The sequence below is a fragment of the Rhipicephalus microplus genome, unplaced genomic scaffold (assembly GCF_043290135.1).
Source record: "Rhipicephalus microplus isolate Deutch F79 unplaced genomic scaffold, USDA_Rmic scaffold_346, whole genome shotgun sequence".
NCBI classification, from domain to species: Eukaryota; Metazoa; Arthropoda; class Arachnida; order Ixodida; family Ixodidae; genus Rhipicephalus; species Rhipicephalus microplus.
The window spans coordinates 76,059-99,683 of record NW_027464914.1 but is presented as its reverse complement, the minus strand read 5'-3'; the positions used below and the strand labels follow the sequence as shown (position 1 = coordinate 99,683).

Genomic DNA, 23,625 nt, shown 5'->3' with positions numbered 1-23,625 from the left:
GAAGTGACATCGATGAACTAGGAGTAGAGTGCAAGGTAATTATATTAGAAGATATGAATGCGCACGTGGAAGAAATGCATGGATATACTGACGCAACAGGCAGAATGCTAATGTGTTTGTGTGAAAGGCATGATTTAATCATTTGCAACAGCACCGAGAAATGTGAAGGGCAGATAACATGGAAGCTGGGAAGGCTGCAGTCGACGATGGATTGCGCAATATTGTCACATTGGATGTATGATCGGCTAAGGGTGATGAACATAGGTGAATATGGGTTCAGAAGCTTAGGTAGCGATCACAAACGTATCAAGCTGAGTTTTGTAAGAATATTCAAATCGGAGAGGTGGCATTACGCGCAACCACACGGTAATATTTATTCAGAAAGGCAAATAGTTCAGTTCAATTTATTACCATGAAGGCCCCCCCTTTCTAGGAGGGCATTACATGAGGGATGGGGTTTTATTTAGGTCAACAATAAGCAGTAAAAGTTGTTTTAGCATTGAAGATGATCAATAATACGGTCTTGAAAGTCGCGATGTTGGCGATGTGCCGGGGGAGGCCGTTCCAGTCCGTGGCTGCTCGAAAAAATAACGAGGCAGAAAAAGCAGTGGTGCGTTATGATGGGCGGGAATAGAAATAGCAACTAAAGATATTGTGAAAATAATCACCGAGGATACTAAAACAAAGTGGACGTACACAAATCTAACTTGATTGTTTGAGTTAGACTTTGCTAAGGTAGAAGTCAAATTATCCGGGAAAAGCAGACACAAACCTAAGAGCTGGTGGAATGAGGAAGTTAATGGAGCCACAGTAAGACGTCAGGAAGCCTCCAGGGAACACAGGTATGCTAAACAGAGGGGTGAACTGGAAGATAATGTCAAAACATGGGATAACTTTTTGCGCTGCGAAAGGGAAGCGTCCGAATCGATCAGCGAAAAGATTAGAAGAAAGGGGGCCCAATGGATGGCGTAAGTAAACAAAGAGGATAGAAAGGCAGCTGCAAAGTTTTGGAACCATCTCAATTCTCTGAGTTATAAGGCAAGCAAGAAACACAGGTTTATAACTACAGTTCAAGGGGCCAGACTAGAAGGGGATGAGTCAATGGAACATCTAAAAACAATGATGACAGAAAAATTTAAACACCAAGAAAGCACTGCATGCACTGTTGTAGATCAGGATGGACCAATTAGCTCAGTGGCTCCACTGGGACAACAAGAGTGGGAAAGCGCGGAGAAAAGGGTTCCCAATAGCACATCAACAGGCACTGACGGCATTCCAATCATGCTAATAAAGAAACTAGGACCAAACTCTAAGCAAACATTAAGAGAGGCAGCGAGCAAAGCAATAATGTATGGTGAAGCCACCAATGGGTTGAAACTAAGCAGGATGAGCATGATCTATAAGTGAAAGGGAGGCAAAGTCGATATAAACAACTACCATCCTATAACAGTGGCATCAGTAGTTTGCAGGCTGGTGATGCAGATAATAAAGGAAAGACTACGGACATGGGTGGAGAATGAGGGGGTGCTGAGAGTACTACAAAATGGGTTTCGGAAACGAAGTAGGTTGGAGGACAATCTGTTTTCATTGATGCAGTGTATTGAAATAGTGGGAAAAACAAAGGCCCCTGTGGCTGGCATTTCTAGGTATCAGGGAGCTTACGAAAGTGTGATTCAAGAAGACGTGTGGGGCATACTCGACACAATATAGATGTGGAAGATGAAATGACTGATCTTCTAAAGGATATTTATAAAAGTAACAAGGTAGTTATCAAATAGGAAGAGCAGGTATCGGAACCTATATAGATAAAACGCGGGCTTCGACAGGGATGTTCCTTGTCGCGTTTGTTATTTATGCTGTATCTCCAAGGACTAGAAGCCAAATTAGAGGCGAGTCGACTCGGACTCAGCCTCTCTTTTGCCAAGCAAAGAAAACACATTGAATAGTCATTAACAGCGTTGGTGTATGCAGATGATATAGTATTATAGGCCGACAACAAGGAAGATCTGCCGGGATTGCTTACATCTGTGGTAATGAGGGAATCAGGCTAAATTTAAAGTTCAGCAGGAAAAAATTGGCAATCTTAATTTTCAATGATAACAAAGGCAGTGAGCAAAAGATACAGGAAGTCACACTAGAAACAGTGGATAAATACAAATACTTGGGCATATGGATAAATAACGGGGCTCAGTATCTAAGGGAGCACAAAAGATATGAATGACTAAGGGCACCAGAAATGCAGCTCTAATAAAAAATATGGCACTGTGGAACTACAATAGGTATGGCGTGGTGAGAGGGATTTGGAAAGGTGTCATGGTCCCGGGTATGGCGTTCGGCAATGCGGTTTTGTGCATGAAATCACAATTTCAAGCAAGATTAGAAATTGAACAACGTCGCATAGGTAGGCTTCCTTTGGGAGCACACGGGGATACCCCGATTGATGGGGTACAGGGAGACATGGAATGGACATCGCTTGAGTGCAGGGAAGCTAGCAGCAAGATAGAATTTGAGAAGCGATTGAGAAAATGGGAAAGGAGCGTTGAGCTAGGAAAGCTTTCAGTTACTTCTACATGAAGAATGGCGATACTAAATGGAAGAAACGGCTCGAAAATTGTGAAGCAAGTATTTAGACAGCAGCAGAATACCAAGCCAACAGGAAACATCGGTCAAGAAGAAGGTGAGGGAAACGGAGAGGGGCATGTGGAAGATGGGAATGCTTACGAAATCATCACTGGAGACCTACCAAACTTTTAAGAAGGAAGGTGCAAGTAAAAAGATCTACAATAACTCTCGAAGTAGTTCTCTGCTCTTCGAGGCTAGAACGAGAGTTTTGCGGACCAAGACGCACCGAGCCAAATACGAAGACACAGGCACGGTATGTAGTGCGTGTGGAGAGGAGGAGGAAATGGCTGAATATTTGAAAATGTTCTGTAAAGAACTTCACCCTATAGTCGGAGACAATTGTGCCGAATTTTTGAAAGCATTGCAGCTTAGGGACAGTAAAGACGACATAGACTTAAAAGGGTAGAAATAACCAGGAGGAGGCTAACTGAATAGTGGCTACAATAGAGGTGCGAGTGAACTTCCACCCTTAAACACACAGTGGTAGTACTTAACTTTATGGAAAGGTGGCGTGAGCCACCAATCTAAAGGGCACAGCCGGATACATTTATTTATCCACTCATGTGACGTGAGAATGCAGTAGGAACCGAAACTAGCTTTTAAAAGCATGCTGTAATTAATTGTTCAGGGCGCACTTACGCTTACCGGTACGTTTCCTACGCTCCCGAGGGCTTTACCTATCATTTGATGAAAAAAAACGATAAGTGAGAAATTATGTGTCAGTGCCCTTTGATTAAAAACCGACATCGGCAGTGTAGACCAGACGAACACAAAGAATAAATCGTGTAATCCCAGCCGGAATTTAACCCAAGCGTTCTGCGCGGCAATTAAGTGTTCTTCCACATAGCCACACCAGGTCTCGAAACTGCTTTGGAAGACGCTACGCAGCCGTGATGTTGATGAAACTTCTATTAGGGTTGCAGTGCTTCCCCATCTAATTTTATTTACGTTACGTATGTACTCTAATGACACAAGCATTACGTCGGGTGAGCGTCAAATGTAGTTAAGCGCCATCCACTGAAGTTGGTCTACGTGGCACAACTCGGGGCTACCATCCTTGGAAGCTCAAGTGCTACAATTCAGTTTACCGCTTATTTTGTTGGCATCACTCCTGTTGCTCTTGACATCGGTATGGAACTGTAAACAACGGGTTATACAATATATATGCGACTGTTCAGTATAAGTGTCTGTGCGCTTAAAATTGGTACATTATGTTAAGCGTGGTTTCATAGCGTTTCGCTCAACAAAAAACTTGCACTACCCCGTATACCTACCCTCCTCATGATTGGCATGGCATCGAATCCCATACTATGTGATATCTGCCAAGCTTTTTTTGTTTATTAACTATGACTTTCTTCTCAACATCATAAAGACCCTTCTCATGAATAGGTAATCTTTCTTGTGAATGTCTTGAGCGTGAATATTTTCTACGTACCTATCTTATTTTGATGGTAATTCAATGCCATTTATTTTTCCATGTTCCACTGGATGGCCGACTACTTTGTCCTTTGTTTTTTTTTTGATATTTTGTCCACAAATTATTACATCTTTGCTATGTAATATATTATTATGACCTATCGCTTTATTGCTTTTTTTTCAACATCTTATTTCTGTGCAAGTAGTTTCCCTTGACCTAATTGTGTCTTATTTTATCATCACTGTGGCATTATTTATGTTACACACTTTTTTTTCTATCGAAAGCTCTGTGTATTCTGGTAAATAAATTAACCAAATGAGATCTTCACCGTCTTCACTAAATTTCTACTAGTTATGCGTTTATAAACGTGCTACTTTAAGGGACTGAGGAACCCTCTTGAAGTGCCCACGTTTCTATTTGCTTTTATATTTCCTTCAAAGTACCTTTTTTACCGTACTAATGTGTTGCAGGAATCTGCAGTGAGATTGAGCAGCAGTCAAGCAGCAGTGTTCAAGTATTTGTTCTGCCCCCCCTCCCCCTATTTTTATTGGAGAAGTAAAAGTTCCCTTCATTGATTGATTATGTCATTGAAGGATCAAATCGTTCATTTACTATTGATATATTGAAAATTCCCCTTTTCAATGAAGCATTATGAACACTTCAAGTGCGCGAATACGTTAATGCGATAGCGACCGTGTTAGTTTTTACTCGTTTATATAACAGTTGCTATATGTGCATTGTGGTTTTTTTTTTCACGAAAATGTCTGCGTCGTTGTTTCAGCTCTTCATAGTTTTAGGTCATGATATTACACCGAAGTTAGTCACCTTAGTAAGGTAGAAACATGGGTGAGTTGAAATCGATACATTCTTGAAAAACACAGTGCGATGGGGACAGATAAAGCATATAATGACGCAGTACAACTTCTGTCTACGAACTACGTCTCTTACGCACACATTAATTGATCCGCCTCTCTGCCTCATGTAATACGCGCTTAGGAGAGCACGAACATTCACTCGCCATTCCTCAAGCACGCTCGCTTACCGCGTTACATTTCCGAACGCGTACCACATATATCTGCCCACGCAGATAATCTCAAGACTTAGCTGTGAGACAACTAGACGGATGATGGGGCCCTCTAATATAAACCGTGGGCGCAGGGAAGACGCAAGCACACGTGAGTCACGCATTGCTGTTACTTGGGGGACAAGTACCTTACCCATCTGCTCAGCTAATGTACAATTAGGTTATACAAGAGTCCTTAAATGCTTTGAAGGACTCTGGTTATACGCATTGCTTCTTTTGGCGATAACTTTATCGGTGAAACACTGACATTCCTATAATGCATGTGAAGTATTGTGATATTATGTTTAGCCATAATCACAATCTGTCCTGTTTTAATATATTATATCACCTGGTTCTCAATTTCCCTCAGTGTTTTTTGTGCTCTGATGGGAGCTGATGCGCAAAAAAAGACAATTGGACTCAAGAAAAAACACAGATAGAAACACGAAGTGCAAACAGTAGTTTATTGGCTAATAGTGTCACCTTATTTAACACTCATTGCGTATTACCAAGTAGAGCAAAAACTAAGCTAACACAAACGCGTCGTACCAGTGAGATATTTCATTCCTTTCGCTGGTAAAAAGAAAGATGGCATGCTGATGCATATGTCTTTAAGACATGATAAATTGGGAGCTTCATTAATTAGTCGCGTTGTTTCACTTTTTTTATGCTCTTGCAGTGCGAAAGTGAAATTTATGTTTGAAACGACATTTCTCGCAGGCCGCACCGCGTTGGTCTAGGTAGCGAAATCGAATCCCGGCTGGGGCGGCTGCATTTTTGATGGAGGTGAAAATGCTGTAGGCCCGTGTGTTCAGATTTTGGTGCATGTTAAAGTACTCCAAGTGGTTGAAATTTCTGGAGTCCTTCACTACGGCGTCTTTCATAATCATATGGTGGTTTCGGGATGTTAAACTCTACATATAAATTAATAATTTTTCATTGTGAAGGAACAGCAATCCTCTGTTTTGTTGCTAACGTTGAACGCATGCTCGCGGAAGTAATCGTTTGTGCCGCCACCTCTTTAACCGTTATACGCCTGGTTACTTGTCAGTAAAATGCATCACACAACCCCTTTATTTTACATTTTAGGTTTGATGTTTCATTTTACAGGGTTCCTTTTCTTTGCCCTTAGGGTCCATCATTCTGCAAACGCTAGTTTTTCGAGCGCTGAAAACAAAACCTTCATATTAGCTTTTATAGCAATCATTTCGATCATGTGCGACAATGTCTGAATATAAAGGATTAGAACAAATTTTCTTTTAACATACATTTGATGGTTCTGTTCGGGGGGGGGGGGGGTCATGTTTGAAGCAGGCGCTTTTTACAATTGTAAGCAGCTTCTCCAGGGTTACCCGCCTGTGATCATTTTGTATCCTTTGTATCATTTTGTATCAAACCTTTGTATCATTTTATGGCGCCAAAAGTCTTTCATGCAGGGCATTTTATTAGGCACAGTTTCGCAATTCCTTATTTTTACTTACTTCTAGTCCACCGGGTCAAAAAAGAAAGAATTGGTTTATTAGTTCTAGATTCATAGGCCCACAAATGTGGTTCTCGGAAAAAGCTGAGCGTGAGATCAAAAAAACAAGTGTTCCCTTCGCTGCGGAGTTCATGAGTAACGTGCCAAGGATACAAGCATTTTTGAAAAAGTGCAGGAACATTTTTGTATACTTGAACGAAACCTGCCACGTCACACTCTAAAAGAAGCAAGTAGCCTTCAACAGCAATAATAGTAGTAGTAATAATAATAATAATAATAATAATAATAATAATAATAATAATAATAATGCCACCTGGTGTTCTGTGCCAGTGAACAGTGGGTCAGTTCTGTGCCGGTGAACGAGGGAGACGAAGACGAGCAACCCGTGCCAGCGGAGACGTCCTTCTTTGTCTCTCAGCTTTTTGACAGCCGCGTCCCTTTATACGTTCCTTCGAGCTCTTAGCGCGTGACAACTGGTGAAGGTGCGGGGTGCCCTATGCACCGAACCCCTCCTAGTACAAGAAGCTCCCGCCCCATACCGGTGGTTACGCCTGTTCACCGTGCTAGCCGCAGAATCCGTGGACTGGACCCTGAGTTCGGACTTCTCTCAGAGGAGATGACGGCCCCAACTATTCCAGGCAGCGCCGTCCCAAGCGGCTCCAACCCAGCCGGTATGAAAGGCGCAACGCCATTGCATATACACTGTTCAAACGAAAAACGCTGAATTCCGTTGCAATATACACTGTTCGTGACAGAAACCAGCCGGTATGAAAGGTGCAACGCCATTGCAATATACACTGTTCAAACGAAAAACACCGAAGGATGTTGAAGATTGGCTAGTGCACTATGACTTCGTTGCCACTCATAACATGTGGGATGACACAGACAAGCTCCGACATGTCTACTTCAGTTTGAATGACGGGGCACGTGTTTGGTACGAAAACCGGGCAGGTGTGTTCACGTCATGGGTGGACTTCAAACGCTGGCTTCTTGAAACGTATGCAAGTCCCGAATGTCGAGAGCGAGCTGAACGTGAACTCCAGTGCCGTATGCAAATGCCAAATGAAGGCGTAGCAATGTATGTTGAGGACATGGCGCGTCTTTTTCGATGAGCCGACCCTCACATGCCGGAAGAGAAGAAGGTGCGATACCTGATGCGTGGAGGGAAGGAGCAGTTGTTCGGTGGTCTTGTACGCAGCCCCCCCCCCCAAGACTACGTCAGAGTTTCTTGCTGAAGCCGTCCTGATTCGGCAACGGACCCAGACGTAGGAGCGACAAGTGCACTTTGCTTCTACTACGGACTACATGGGTGGTCTTGGCGCCCACGTCGGCTTCTTCCGAGAGCTCATACGCTCTATAATTCGCGAAGAACTGCAGAAGTTATCTGTACCCTCAGCGCCCACTGTCAGTTCTTTTTCCGGCATCGTCCGAGATGAAAACTTTAAATATAAATCCAGCAGGCACTACGAAAACCGTCCTGTCAGACAGAGCCACGGCCCCTAAATGACTTCCCTCGCATGTCGTATGCGCAAACTCTGCTCCAGCCAGCACCACCTTTCGCTCCGCTTCCCACCGCGGCCCCTGCCGTGCTTCCGGCAGACCAAACTCTGCGCCAACCACCACCACATTTCACTCCGCCTTATACCACAGCCCCAGCCATGCTTCAGGCAGTCCAAGCGGGCCTGTACCTCCGTGGCCGCCGACCGATTCCACGAAAATCAGACATGTGGCGGGCCCCCGATCGACGTCCCCTTTGATATCACTGTGGTGAACCTGGGCACATCTACCGACAGTGTACTTATCGACAGCTAGGACTTCGTGGTTTCTCGGCCAACTTCCCACCTCCTAGGTTCGGCCAGTGGCCTCCGGAAATCACTGACTACGTCGCTCAGCAGCGCGGATCGACATCTCGGCACCACTGACGCTCTCCATCACCGCGGCGGTTCTCGCCGAATCATCGCACCTATGCGGGCGTGGCGCAGGGCCGGTCACCTAGACCGCGTCGGGAAAACTAGTCTCAGTGACCTTCAAGGGCAAGGCCACTCAGACTGGTCATGCTCAAGGCTCCCTATCGACGCGGACTGTAGATACCGAGGATACATCGACAACGACACCACCGGCTGATTGCGGAAGAGTGTCCTTAGATATTCCTGTTCTGCTAGATGGTCGCGAAGTCAGCCCTTTTGTGGACACTGGTGTGGACTATTCCATAATTAGCGAAAAGGTGGCCGCCCTTCTCAAGAAAGCAACGACGCCTTGGAACCAAACGCCAATTCGTACAGCTGGCGGGCATATCGTCACGCCACTCGGTATGTGAATGGCAAGACTGCAAGTCCGCGGTTGTACATTTGTTGCGAATTTGAGCGTTCTCCGGCAGTGTACTCGAGACCTGATCATTGGCATGGATTTTCTCGGGGAGCATGGTGCTATAATTGACATTCGACGACGTCTAGTCACTTTCATGACCACGAACGCCACAACAGCTTACGCCGACCCCAGCCACTCCCGAGTGTCTCTTCGCGTCGTCGACGACGCTGTCACGTTACCACCCCGTGCAACTGTTGTGGTTCAGGTGGTGTGGGACGGAGTGATGCACGGTGAAGCAGTCGTAGAAAGCAATCACTTGCTTTTGCTGTCTCAGGGTGTCTGCGTAGCGAGAAGCCTTGTTGACCTTCGTGATGATCACTGCAACGTTTTTGTCACGAGCTTCAGCTACGAGCACCGGCACCTTTTTCCTGGAACTGTCATCGCCTACGCCGACCCAGTCGCCAATGTCACCGAGTGTTTTGCTTCCGAGGCCATCGGCACTACTGAAACGCCTTTCCGCAGCGTTGACATCAATCCAACGCTTTCTGAAGCGAAAAAGCAGCGTTTGAGCGAGCTGTTGCTGGAGTTCCACACATGCTTTGCACGTTCTTCGAAGATACGTCAAACACCGATAACGAAACACCGTATTATCACCTACGACGACGCGCATCCCATACGGCAGCAGCCTTATTGTGTTTCGCCAACCGAATGGCACGCGATTCAAACGCAGGTTAAGGAAATGCTTCAGAATGGCATGATACAGCCTTCAAGCAGCCCTTGGTCATCACCAGTCGTTCTTGTGAAAAAGAAAGATGGCACGCTTCGCTTTTGTGTCGACTAAAGAAAGTTAAACAATGTCACAAAGAAAGACGTGTACCCGTTGCCCAGAGTCGATGATTCTCTGGACAAGCTGCGACGCGCGAAGTATTTTTCGTCCGTCGACTTGAAGAGCGGTTATTGGCAAATCGAGGTCGACGAACGTGACCGGGAAAAGACCACTTTTGTAACGCCGGATGGACTTTATGAATTCAAAGTGCTCCTTTTCAGCCTCTGTTTCGCTCCAGCCACATTCCAGCGAATGATGGACACCGTCCTGGCAGACCTAAGTGGAAAAGCTGTCTCGTCTACCTCGATGATGTCGTTGTGTTTTCAGAGACGTTTGATGAGCATCTTCGTCGCCTTCGTTATGTGCTCGAAGCCATTAGATCGGCCGATCTCACACTCAAGCCTGAGAAATGTCATTTTGGCTACGAAGAATTAAAGTTTCTTGGTCACGTCGTGAGCGCCGTTGGTGTTCGGCCTGATCCTGACAAAACTACTGCCGTCACCGCTTTTCCCCCTCCAACTGACGCGAAAAGTCTTCGACGGTTTCTAGGTCTGTGCGCGTATTACCGGCGCTCTATTGAAAATTTCTCTAACGTTGCGGAGCCACTATTACGCCTCACGCGTGTTGACACAGCATTTGTCTGGGCTGACGAGCAGCAGACTGCCTTTGCGGAACTACAGCACCGGCTCTCTTCCCCTCCCGTGCTCGGCCACTTCGATGAAGATGCTGACACTGAAGTACGCACTGATGCCAGCAATATTGGTCTTGGAGCTATTTCGGTACAAAGACAAGATGACATTAAACGGGTAATAGCCTACGCAAGCCGCACACTGTCTCGCGTGGAATCTAACTATTCCACATCAGAAAAAGAATGTCTCGCGGTCATTTGGGCAATTACAAAGTTTAGGCCATATCTCTATGGAAGACCATTTAAGGTGGTGACTGACCATCATGCTTTGTGCTGGTTGACCAATCTACGAGACCCTTCAGGACGATTAGCACGATGGAGTCTGCGCCTACAGGAATTTGTTGTCACCATCGTGTACAAGTCAGGCAAAAAGCACGAAGACGCCGACACGCTATCACGAGCACCTCTTCAATCTACCAGTACTAGCGCAGAAGAGGACGGCGCCTTCGTGGCAACTGTCCGTGGACCGGATCTGATGTCTCATCAACAAAATGACGCCGATCTAAGAATGATTATAGATAATTTAGAAGGTATACCACCACGCCCATTCCTCGTCCAATGTCGCGAACGTTGCCATCATTTTGCCTACGAAATGGCGTCTTATACAAAAGGAGCGCTGGTGCTGGTGACAGATCTCATCTTCTCGTCGTGCCTAAAGCCCTCCGCGATGTCGTCTTATTAGCTTGCCACGACGAGCCCACATCTGGAAATCTGGGCTACACGAGAACTATAGATTGGGTGCGACAACTCTACTACTGGCCTAAAATGTCTGCCTGTGTCAAACTCTACGTGAAGGGATGCCGTGAATGCCAGCGTCGCAAGACACCACATTTAAAGCCTGCAGGTCATCTGCAACTGATCGATCCATCACGTACACCATTTTAACAAGTGGGGATGGACCTCTTAGGTCCGTTTCCTTTGTCTTCTTCTGGCAACAAATGGATTATTGTCGCAACCGATTATTTGACGCGTTACGCTGAGACGAAGGCGTTGCCACGAGGGACCGCATCTGGAGTTGCCAGTTTTTTTATGCGTCAAATTGTGCTACGGCATGGCGCCCCGTCATATGTCATCACTGATCGAGGGACATCATTCACAGCGAAACTCTTGGATGATATCTTCTGGTTAAGTGACACAACTCATCGAAAGACCACTGCGTATCACCCTCAGAGTAATGGTTTAACAGAAAGGCTAAACAAAACGCTAGCCGACATGATCTCTATGTACGTGGATGTGCAGCACAAAACGTGGGACGACATTCTGCCGTACGTAACATTTGCGTATAACACTGCAACGCAGGAAACTACACGCTTCACGCCATTCCGACTCGTTTATGGTCGAGATGTTAGAACTATGCTGGACGCCATGATTCCATATGAGGACATCGACAAGCTCGACCAATTAGCCCCCGACATCAATGAGTACATTCAGCGCGCTGAGGAAGCACGTCAACTGGCCCGTGTGCACATCCGAACTCAACAGTGCGCTGATGCGCGGCGGTACAACTTCCCCCATCGAGAAGTTAATTATGAACCTGGTGACCAAGTTTGGGTTTGGACACCCATTAGGCGGCAAGGCCTCAGTGAGAAACTCTTGAGGAAGTACTTTGGACCTTACAAAGTACACAGACGTGTGAGCGACGTGAACTACGAAGTGGTTCCAGACGGAGGCTCACCATCATCCCAGCGCAGGTGACAACACCTAGAGACTGTACACGTAGTCCGCCTAAAACCATACTTTACGCGGTGATGCGAATTTTCTTCTTGTGCCAGTGAACTCTTCGTGTGAACAGTGAATGCTGTTTATTTCCAATTCCCAGCCCCGGAAGCATTTTCTCTCGTGCACTAATTTGTTTATTGTTTTTTTATGTTACCTACTTCGACCCACTGCTGTGCACACTTTTGTTTGAGCATCAGGTCGATGCTCTCTTGGGAGGAAGAGTAATGCCACCTGGTGTTCTGTGCCAGTGAACAGTGAATCAGTTCTGTGCCGGTGAACGAGGAAGACGAAGACGAGCAACCCGTGCCAGCGGAGACGTCCTTCTTTGTCTCTAAGATTTTTGACAGTCGCGTCCCTTTATACGTTGCTTCGAACTCTTAGCGCGTGACAATATAATAAAGAAATGATGACAACAAAAGGGAACAACAAGCATCATCGCAAAGTAAGGCACCACGAGATCGGCACTCGAGCTCCTCCATCTTCCTCGTCCTGTCGCTATCTCGAATCTTCCACCTGCCCGTTTGATTCGCCCAATAAACTTCTTTACATTTGGTGGAGGTGCTGGGTAACCACATCACCTACAACCTGGAACTCCGATCCCGCACCCTGTCGTCGACCATGCAAGTTGACGCTGCCCAACAAACAATACCTCTCGCGGCCGCTACTTGCCCCGGCCCGGTTCATCAGCGAGACCCCCCGATCTTTGCGGGCACCGAAGACCAGGACGCCGAGGACTGGCTGTCGTCATACGAGAAAGTCAGTGGACCCAACAGGTGGGATGACGCTGCTAAGTTGGGCACTGCCAATTTTTACCTCACTGACGTGGCCAAGCTGTGGTATACGAACCACGAAACCGATTTCACAAATTGGTCCACCTTCAAGGAGGTGATATGTGCCGTTTTTGGCCGTCCTGCCTTACGGAAGCTACGCGCCGAACAACGTCTGCGCAATCGGGCACAGGAGCCAGGTGAAACTTTCACATCATATATAGAAAATGTGATCGATCTCTGCCGGCGCGTCGATGCTTCCATGAGCGAGAGTGCGAAGATACAGCACATTATGAAGGGCGTCAACGCTGATGTTTTTCTGATGCTTCTCGCGAAGTCTTCTAGCACTGCGGCAGAAGTAGGGACTTTGTGCCAAAGCTATGATGAATTGCGGAGGCAACGAGCTCAGACGCGATGCTCATTCCAGACAATCCGACCAGTGACTGCACTGGACGTTATGACTGACCAGACAAACCTTCTCGCACAAATGAAAGACTTCGTGCGAGAGGAGGTGGCTCGGCAGCTTTCACTGCTTCCTTTTGCTCAACGCCAGGAGCTCTCGCAGTAACAGCCACTGCGACACCCACCACCATTGGCTCCCATGCTCCGACATGTGGTCCAGGAGCAGATTTCCGAGGCTATGCTGGTGCCCTTGCCGCACCCCCCGTCACCGCGCCTCTTACTTACGCTGAGGAACTAAAGCGGCGCCAGCCACACCACACCCCGTCGTTCCAGGTACTGCCGTATACCTCAGCCCCAACTCAGCCGCCCACCGCCTGGGTTCCTCCCATCACCACCACAGCCTCAACTCACCCGTCTGTCGCATGGGCTGCTCCCCTCGTCACCAATACATGGCGAACGCGTGATAACCGGCCCATCTGTTTTGCATGTGGCGGTCCTGGCCATATCGCCCGTTACTGCCGTTGTCACGTGCCGGGATACACAGACGCCCAGACACAGAACAGCTTCATGGACCTTCCTAAATCTCGTCTGGAAAATTCTGGCCCTCTGTCAAGCTCGTCTTCACGGGAATGTCCGCGTACTATTTCTAGTCGCTAACCTTCACCCCGTTGTCGCTCCCTGTCGCCCATGCGTCGTCGGCCAGCTCCTGAACACGAGAGAAACTAACCGCCGCAGTTCAGGAGGCAAGAACAGCGCTGTCGAAATGCTCAAGTCCTCGCACATTGCCGCCGAATATTGTCGAAGTTTTTGTAGAAGGTACTCGAGCATATGCTCGAGTACCTTCGATGGGATTTTTTGTCGCGTAACCATGCTGTTATTGATTGTGCAAGATCGGAGCTTGAACTTTTCCTGTTTTACGACCAACCAACCAGCCGCATTCAGCCCGCCGTACACAAACTCGTCGTCAAAGAAGGCACTGAAATTCCTCCGACAGCAGCTGTGTTGCTCCCCGTGTTCTGTGACGGCATTAGGAACGAAGCTGCATTCTTTGAGCCATCAAGCCTCTTCCTTAGTCGAAGATCACTTCTGCCTTATTCAACCCTCTCTATTTCTGAAAGAAACAGTGCTCTTTGCCTCATCAATTCCCTTCCGTATCTCGTCGAACTGTTTCAAGGTGAATCTCTTGGACACGTGCATGCCATTCATAAAGAACAAATTTTTACCATGCCGCCAGATTGTTCCGGTGACTACGACGCCATCAGTGCCCTCAACCCTTCCAATATACCACCTTGCGAGCTTTTTGATTCATCGATTGCCGACGGACTATCGTCATCTGAACGCTCTGAGCTCCTTCAGCTGCTCTACCAGTTTCGTGAATCCTTTGACGTTGCTCAACCTACCCTTGGCCGAACTCCCAGTTTATTTCACTGCATCTACACAGGTTTCAACGCGCCAGTACGACAGTGACCATACCGTGTTTCCGCCAAGGAACGTCAGGTAATCACCGAACAGGTTGACGATATGCTTAAGCACGACATTATCCGACCTTCCCAAAGTCCAAGGGCATCACCTGTCGTTCTCGTTAAGAAGAAGGATGGTAGAATTCACTTCTGCGTTGATTACAGGCGCTTAAATAAGATCACTCGCAAAGACGTGTACACTTTGTCCAGGATTGATGACGCCCTTGATTGCTTACAAGGTACCGAGTTTTTTTCATCGTTAGATTTGCGTTCGGGGTATTGGCAGGAGCCCTTAGCAGATGGTGATCGTCCAAAAACAGCCTTCGTGACACCGGACGGGCTATATGAGTTCATTGTCATGCCCTTCGGCCTCTGCAATGCGCCGGCCACATTCGAGCGCATGATGGACTCGGTTCTGCAGGGTTTGAAATGGAACGTATGGCTCTGCTACCTCGACGATATTGTCGTCTTTGCACCCGATTTCGCAACACATCTTGTACGCCTGAAACATGTCTTCACGTGTCTGAAGAATGCGCAGCTCCAACCGAATCTCAAGAAATGCCACTTCGCTACTCGGACGCTCACCATTCTCGGTCACGTCGTATCAAAGGGTGGCGATCTTTCCGACCCGGCTAAACTACGCGCTGTCGCTGAATTCCCCAAACCGACGACTGTAAAACAGTTACGCAGCTTCATAGAATTGTGCTCCTACTTTCGTCGGTTTGTGCGCAACTTTGCCTCCATAATTGCCCCTTTGACTAAACTTTTAAGCACTGCCAACGACATCTCATCATGGTCTTCCGAATGTGATCACGCATTTACCCCTCTTCGCCGTCTCCTGATATCACCGCCTATATTGCGCCACTACGATCCCACGGCTGCAACTGAAATCCATACAGACGCCAGCGGTGTCGGTCTCGGTGCAGTTCTCGCTCAACGCAAGCCTGGATCCCCTGAGTATGTCGTCGCCTACGCCAGCAGAACGCTCAACAAGGCTGAGGTAAACTACAGTGTTACCGAAAAAGAGTGCTTAGCCATACTTTGGGCGATTGTGAAATTTCGCCCATATTTATATGGCCGCACCTTTGCTGTAGTTACAGACCATCATTTCTTATGTTGGTTGTCATCGCTGAAGGATCAATTAGGTCGTCTTGCTCGTTGGGCTCTGCGGCTTCAAGAGTATGACATCCGCGTCGTGTACCTTTCCGGCCGCCAACATACCGATGCTGATGCGCTCTCACGATCACCACTGTCCGCTGAGGATGCCTTTATATCCTCTATTGAACACGCGCTGTCCGCTCTTGACATCGACACAATGACCTCTGCACAGCGCGACGATCCATGGATCACTTCGCTTTTGGACGTCTTATCTGGGATACCAACACTTCCCCCCACTCGAGCAATACGACGCCAGGCTTCGCACTTCACCATTCGAGGTGGCCTCTTGTACCGGCGCAATTACTCACCAGACGGCAGGAAGTGGCTGCTCGTTATTCCCCGAAAGCTGCGCTCTACAATCTGTGCATCATTTCACTCCGACCCGCAATGCGCTCACGCCGGTGTCTTCAAGGCCTAAGAACGTTTAAGGAAGCGGTACTACTGGCGTCGGATGTTTACTTTTGTTCGACAGTTGATTTGCGGCTGCCACGAGTGTCAGCGACGAAAACAGTCACCGAATGCAGAAGTAGCTCCACTACAGCCGCTTGCGTGCCCTGACCGCCCATTCGATCGCGTCGGAATTGACCTTTACGGACCACTGCCATTGACCACAGCAGGTAACCGGTGGGCTATCGTTGCTGTAGATTACCTCACACGGTACTCCGAAACCGCTGCTCTTCCTACGGCGACCACTCAGGACGTCGCATTTTTCATCCTTCATCGGTTTGTGTAGCGTCACGGCCCTCCTCGCGAGCTCCTCAGTGACTGGAGCCGTGTATTTCTGTCCGACTTAATCCAAGCACTTCTCCGTCAGTGCCATATTGTACACCGGATGAGTACTGCTTACCACCCTCGCACGAATGGCCTGACTGAGCGGTTTAATCGGACCCTGGGTGACATGCTCGCGACGCATGTGGCATCTGACCAAACGAACTGGGACCTGGCTCTTCCGTTTGCGACCTACGCGTACAACACCGCTACCCAAGTCACCACTGGCTTTTCCCCATTCTACCTTCTATACGGACGTCAACCATCGCACACAATTGACACTTTGCAGCCATACGCACCAGATGTATCTTAGTGCATGACCGTGTCTGAAGCCGCCCGTCACGCCGAAGAATGCCGCCAACTAGCGAAGCAGTTTACTACGGCTGACCAGCAACGCCAGAAAAAGGTCCGTGATGACGACCACCCTCCTGCCGCAGAGTTCTCCCCTGGAACCCTTGTATGGCTGTATGTACCACCCTGTGCACCTGGTTTGTCTACCAAGCTACTTTCAAATTACCATGGTCCATACCGCGTGGTAGAGCACACATCGCCCGTCAATTACGCCATTGAACCGCTTACGCCACGCAGTGACCATCGTCGGCGTGGACACGATATTGTTCATGTGGACCGCTTGAAGCCGTACTTCGACCCGCTCGTTCCCACCTGTTAGATCGCCAGGATGGCTTCATCTTTCTCGACGGGGGCAATTATAATGAAGGAATTATGACAACAAAAGAGAACAACAAGCAACATCGCAAAGTAAAGCACCACGAGATCGACGCTCGAGCTCCTCCATCTTCCTCGTCCTGTTGCTATCTCGGATCTTCCACCTGCCCGTTTGGTTCGCCCAATAAACCTGTTTACAATAATAATAATAATAATAATAATAATAATAATAATAATAATAATAATAATAATAATAATAATAATAATAATAATAATAATAATAATAATAATAATAATAATAATAATAATAATAATATAAACAATAATAATAATAATAATAATAATAATAATAATAATAATATGTGGGGTTTTAGTCTAAATCACACAGTTCAGGCATGCTTAACAGAGTTAAATGTTGTGAGTCTTCCGCTACGTTGACGGTTCTCTTGTATTGTTTGAACCGGGTAGTTCAGCTGTAGATGGATCAATGAAAAGTATACTAGACGTTTTTCAGATACGAGAGATGCCGTAGTGGATGGCTGCGCAAATTACGACCATCTGGTGTCTTTTAACGTGCACCGACATAACACAGCGCAGGGGCCTCTACCATTTCGCCTCCATCGAAATGCGACCGCCGCGGCCGGGATCAAACACGCTAACTTCGGGTCAGAAGCCGAGCACCTTAGCCACTGATCCACGGAGGCGGACCTCTTCAACAAATATAAAAAAAACTGTCACATTCGTGGTGCTGAGATCAGCGGTAAGCACGTTGTCATGTTCACATACAAACAAATCGCGAAGATAAGGGGTATGCGTGATCATACTATGCAGTATGCAGATGACTGTCTTTTGCAAAATGCATGTGTCATTCGGTTTCAACATCATTGATTTCAGCTTGGAATGGCCATTAGAGATGCGTGATTCAGCCTAGAAAGCTATTTTACCGGACTGTCCCCATCAGTTCCTATCGGAGCACAAGATAACATGAGGCTAATAGAGAAACAGGGGTTGTACTACTATAAAACAGGGCAGATGTGGTGATGGTAAAACATGATAATACCTCATTCCTTCACATGCATTATAGGAATGTAGGTGCACCACTGATGAATTATACCGTGCGCCATACATAGGTCGGCAAAACATTTAGTGCTTACTCAGACCCACTCACACAACATACCTCAGCTTCAGGCCTCTCTCAGAGTCACACCCAGGGATGTTTTTTTAGCCGGACTCCCTCAGACTCATACTCAATAAACATTTACTAAATCTAACTCAAACAGGCTCAAAACCACCAGAACAATACTCACGTAAGTTCTCTCAGACTCACACTCACGGCTTCATACGAGTGTGTGTGAATCGACTCATAAGTCTGTTAGCTTACTATATTAACTGTTTCGTCCATGGTGTCAGCGCTTTTAGCACTGATATCTCTCACAATTGCTCTATTTGGCGCTTTTTACATCATTTCTTTAAATACGAGTTATCAGTGGTTCCAATCAACTATGGACATTTTTACTCAAAGCGATGAGTCTCGCTAGACTTTTTCAACCAGAGCCCCACATATAAAAGAAAGGGAATGATCAAGTCACCTCCCAACTTCGCTAACTCACGCACTTCTTCAATCAATATTGAGCTGGCGTATGATCACTACTGTGTTGATGTGTGAGTAGGTATAATTAACATACACTTGAACTCGATATAAAGCAGGTAGTAATAGTGAAGCTGAGTTGATAGGATGAGAGGTCCGCAAAACAACGTCGAGCCCACTCACACTCACCTATGTTTTTTTTTTTTTTCACAACAGGATTCACTCGGACTGAGACTCACTTAGACTAACCCTAATTTTTCTCAGTTGGGCTCTCTCGAACTCAAAATGACCAAAACATTATTCACCCAGGCTCAATCATACTCAGACTCGCGGCTTGATCTGAGTCCGAATAAGCCGACTTATCAGCAAGTTTGCCGACCTATGACGCCATGCAATGACCAAATATTATTGCAAGTGATTAGTACTATATCAGATACAGCCATATATGGTTAGTAACTTGTTCTTAAGTACCATGGTCCGAGTAATATCGACATCTCAAGACCACTCATAACAGCGAATAGCAGCATGTGACGGCACAAATGATTTTAATGCTTGGGTGCCGTCGAATTAGAAAGTATGAGCCGGTTACATGTTTTATGTCGTTATAATATTTGGTTGGAATGAGTTGCAAAGCTTGCGCATGAATTCCTCCAAGCGAAACGTAATGCCACCAACACTGGGGCATTGTCTTGTGCCTTAAAATTTGCATCGCCATCAATATAAATGGATGACTGATTATACTGCTCTTAAATAGGCAGTATTATTAGGTAATTATATTGATACGTACAGAGAAATCACTTGTATTTTTTTATTGTCACGCACTGTTTGAGATATTGGTGTTTTGTTTTGCAGTGTGGTGAATATGGCGAAGAAGATTGTAAAAGTGGGTGCCTATGTTACACAGGCAATGCCACGGAGCCTTTCCTGTGCATTTCATCCATGGAAGCAGATTTCTACAAAACGGCATCAAGATATTCCTGACATCATGAGGCAGGACGCGTAAAGTTTGGGCTTTAGCCACGTAGAAACTATGTGTCCATAATAAACACTTTGTTCATTTGGCACTTACCGAACTTTCTAGTTTCTTCATTCCGAAGTAATTGATTGATTTGTGGGGTTTAACGTCCCAAAACCACCATATTATTATGAGAGACGCCTTGGTGGAGGGCTCCGGAACTTTTGACCACCTGGGGTTCTTTAACGTGCATCCAAATCTGAGCTCTTCATTCCGAAGTATATTCAGGAAACATTGTCACCTTCGATTGTAGCTCCATTGAAGTGGACGCGTTCGCTCAGAAGACGACGTCAGTGGATGCCACAATCCGCGCATGAGCGCATCTTGTGCGCGAAATATTACAAATAAAGAAAAAAAAGTCAGTTTTGAGTTGCGCTTTGAAACACCAAAAACGTTACATCGCTGTACCCATGTGCTCTACAGTTAGCAATAATATCAGATGTGCCAAAATGCCGATATTTTCATGCATGTTTAGTGAATTGTTATCATGTATTCGGGTTTTTTTCATGTAGGCACAGTGACTGTTGGCGACGTTCGAGACGCAGACCACCCGCCGTGTCTGAGGAGCTTCTTAGCTTCGCTATTTTTATGGATCGTTGCGTGAAGACTACGTGCAAGACGCGAATAGTCAAGTTTTTGAAGAGTATATGCGAGCACCAGAGATAGTGCTGCAAGGTTCGGTGACTGACGTACAAAAGAAAACGTGTTCCACCGATGATAAGATGCCTAGACGGCCGACGACTGTTCTCGCCGCTATCAGTGCAAAGTATGTATCCCTTGTATATTAAGCACAATTACTGATCGCCGTTTCTCCAAAATAAAGAGTGTCATATTTCCCAGTCTTCCTGCGGCAGACTTCACTGTCACAACTACATTACAAAAGGATGACGAGGCGCACCGCAGCACCTCGTAATCCTATTGTCACGTAAACAAATGAAAAATATACATAAAAATGAAAAATACACAGTTTCAAATGGCGGATGGAAAAGAAGGTGGCTTATGAAAGCTTCACCGGCCCCAAAGGATTGTGTCTAAATTTTGGTACACAGGCCTCTAACAATTCACCTTCGCTGAAATGCGACCGTGGCAGCTGGGTAGGAACCCGCGACTTTTCGAGTCAGCAGCTGAGCTTCGCAACCGTTGTCACCACTGAGCCATAGGCGTGCGCCGGGTTCTCGATCAGGTGGGCGACCGCACATCGCAGTGTCCTCCTTCCCATCAAGTCAATGTATGGGGCTGATTTTGTCCCTTCTCTCTTTTTAGGTGACTAGGTTGCGGTTGCCTCCACCCCACCGCCCTCGTGCGCACGCATATGCTCATGACACTCCCACGCTGTTTTACCATGCACTCGCCCACCTATTCTTCCTTGCCTCGCATAATTAGCGTGCGCGATCAACTTATTTCCCTCCATTTTGTGAGTTTTCGACTGACCAAGTGGAGATAACAGGGTGCTGCTGACAAGCGCGATGGGATCAACGCTCACATTGGGAGCAGGCTTTATGAAGATATAAGCGGCGGAGATATAGCCTATAGGAAGGGTGGCAAAGGCCAGCTAAACAACTAAACTAGTGAAAACGGCGCGTGAATGTTCGATTTTTTTCAATGGACCTACCCTTTACGGCAGAGACAGTGTAGTTCTTTAAAAATTGCGATCCCGCTTCCACAGTTTTTGAATCTTCTAATAGCAATTATTTGAAGAATTATATGGATAGAAATTATATGCTTGCCGTCCACTGGAGGCTCAGTGACGTAGACTGGGCATTTGTAATCAAATCACTCTCTTGTGCCACACGTAGTGGCGCAGTGTTACGTAACTTGGTGGTAATTTAGCATCGATCACTTACACGGAAAGCACGAGCACAGCCTCGAACCAGTGCATCTTCATCACTCCCTCTCTCCTCCGGCCGTTCGGAACTGCCACTGCTGGGTGGTAATTGCCGCGTTTTGCATGCGCGGCGCATGAAAGATCAAAGTCTTTCATTTTTTTTATGAGCTAAAGAAGCTGTGCTGCCCAAAACCGCAGTGTTGTGCTATGACTGGTCGATGGCTGCGACAATAACTATTACGAGCACAAAAGGCTTGCAGCCGAAACATGTGAGGTGCACCTCCTTTCGAAAAAGGTCACGGGCCTTCTCCGACAATTATTTTATATGTGGTGTGTCATTATATAGTGGCCGTCACTTCATTACACCAGCTTGTGATTCTGCTCAGTCGCTGGTACACTTCATCATCTGCAGCAAAGAGAAGCATTGTCACAGCTGAAGGTTAATACAGAAAACGCTTTGCCCAGAATTCTTCTGTTGTAACATCAACATCCCCTGTTTCTATGCAACAGCACATGACTTAAAATGCCTGCGGCTATGGAAATTCAAGCGCGTGCAACTTTAAAATTATTGAACGAGCACTTTTCAAACTGCGTGGCAGAAACTAACACATGACATAAGTGTTTTTTAGGAACGTGCATGCCCCTAGGCTTTTTCGGTGGCACGTCATTTCTCGACTTGTTGATATTCCGTAGATAATCGGGGCAGTTTTATGACAGCCACACTTTTTTTTTTCGCTGTGGTCTAACTATTGTAAACAATTGATCCACAATCGCTTAATTCAGGTCGTTACCTGGAAATGTGCGCTCGTCCTGATGCTGCATAAAAAAGAAAGAAAAAAAGCGACAACAATGTCACCAAAACGGACTAACTTTCGGCGCATCGCCAGTGGCGACTGCTCGCACCGAAGTTGACATACGTCATTGCGAACTTTCACATTTGCAAGACATTTATTTTCATTTTCTCTTTGTGTTGCTTCTACGCGGAAGTTCAAGCTCATCCATCGTACAACCGTTTGTTAACCTGTGCAACAAGCAGACACGAGCTTTTGACTACAGCGACGGCAAGACATCGGTTTTTGTGCTTCCTTCGTGCCACAAATTTTGTATTGCGACGTTCTGAGCAGAACCAGATGTTCGGCTGGCGATTATAGAGTTACTTCAAACTTAAAGAATCACAGCAAAGAAATCCGACAGTCATTTTAAACATTATAATGCGTGCACTTAAAGTGCTGGTGGACAATCGTGTACGTATTAGAACGCTTTAGTATAGCGGGAAACAGTAAATGCTAAGAACGCTATTTGCGGCATATAGCGCTCAACACTAACGCACGCGAGTGACCCCGTACGTATGCGTACAAGGTCGCTCGCGTACGGGGTCGCCATCTTGCCCTATATATATAGCAAGATGGCAGTGCCTCTTGAAGCAAGAGCCAACCACTTCGAATCTTTAGTGTCGTCAGCCTGCGTTATTAAACTCCGTCACTCCTAGATACCGGCCGTATTTAATTAGGTTAGAGCAATTAGGCTTCGCCAGTTGTATATTTATGATAAAAGAACTTTGTTTTTGAGATACACACTAGATTTGGGGTGAGAAGGCTTAAAAGAATTGTCTACAAGGTTTATTTATTTATTTATTTATTTATTTATTTATTTATTTTATTTATTCACACTGCAATCCCTATTACAGAGATTTTAGCAGGGTGGTTACAGATATAATTTTCACAATGTTGGCACACAAGAATGCATAAACCAAACAAACAAACAAAAAATAGAACGGCATGATGTGAACAATCAGGTCAAATTTGCTGCAAACAACTTTAAGGACGGCCCCATCACTTGGTTATTAGTTAGTCC

At 46.4% G+C, this 23,625-nt stretch overlaps 1 long non-coding RNA gene across 1 annotated transcript in view; it reads left to right on the top strand.

Moving 5' to 3' along the window:
• The window catches only part of LOC142793922 (uncharacterized), a 39,878-nt gene extending 19,879 nt beyond the window's left edge, over positions 1 to 19,999 (top strand). The window contains exon 2 of the long non-coding RNA XR_012891929.1: positions 19,784 to 19,999. This is a non-coding gene — a long non-coding RNA (uncharacterized LOC142793922). The remainder of the gene's footprint in view (positions 1 to 19,783) is intronic.
• Positions 20,000 to 23,625: the final 3,626 nt, after the last annotated feature.